Here is a 1069-nt window from a genome sequence, read left to right on the forward strand (position 1 = left end):
CCAAGTTTAATGCTGTCAACCTAAAGGAAAGCCTCTTTGTTTTGTGCCAGATAAATACTGTTTTGGTTGTAATAATACAATTTTACTGCACAACCCTCTGGATTACTTGATTCTGATTGGTTAATTGCAACATTGAGTGGTCAAGTATTTTAATATAATGACCGCTGAAGAGTATATTTTACTTTAGCACATTGCAGTGCTATACTTGTATCATTCTCTTTGCTTATTTATATCATTTGGCTCCTCTGACTGTCATTCAAAAATATTTGTGTATTATGACTAAATAACTTAAAAGCAAAATTTAAATCACTTCATTATAGTACAGTATAGATGTTTTGTAGTACCCTATTTATTTATTGTTTGTTTGTAACATTTTCATTTTATGTTTTTGGAAGAAAATGTATGTTACACTATTAACAAGGAATGAATAGTGTAAAACAATTTTGTATGTTTATATTATCTTATCATACCTTATTAAAACTAACTACAATAAGTATCTTTATGAATTTGGAGAAACTTAAGAAATAGTAAATGTAGGGATGTCCATCAATTTGTCACCAAGTTTCTCAAAACTCATAAAGATACTTTAGCTCCTGTTATTTCTCATTTAATTAATTTATCATTTGAATACCGTGTTTTTCCTACTGCATGGAAGCAAGCCATTGTTTCTCCTATTTTTTAATTCTTGGATAATTTCGAGGTTAGCAACTATAGACCTATCAGCATACTGCCAGTAGTCTCAAAGATTGCAGAAAAGGTAGTTCTTGAACAACTGACATCTTATCTTAAAGGGGTCATATGATGCAATTTCATTTTTTCCTTTCTCTTTGGAGTGTTACAAGCTCTTGGTGCATAAAGAAGATCTGTAAAGTTGCAAAGACTAAAGTCTCAAATCCAAAGAGATATTCTTTATAAAAGTTAAGAGTCAGCCACACCCCCCTAAAACGGCTCGTTCGAACACGCCCCCACATATCTACCTCACTATGTGGGAAGAGTTGCATAACCCCGCCCAAATGTTCACGCAAAGAAAGAAGACGTAACTTTTATTCTCGCTGTAGTAATGTTGTTG

Source organism: Sinocyclocheilus rhinocerous, unplaced genomic scaffold, assembly GCF_001515625.1.
Source record: "Sinocyclocheilus rhinocerous isolate Xijiao unplaced genomic scaffold, SAMN03320098_v1.1 scaffold299, whole genome shotgun sequence".
NCBI lineage: Eukaryota > Metazoa > Chordata > Actinopteri > Cypriniformes > Cyprinidae > Sinocyclocheilus > Sinocyclocheilus rhinocerous.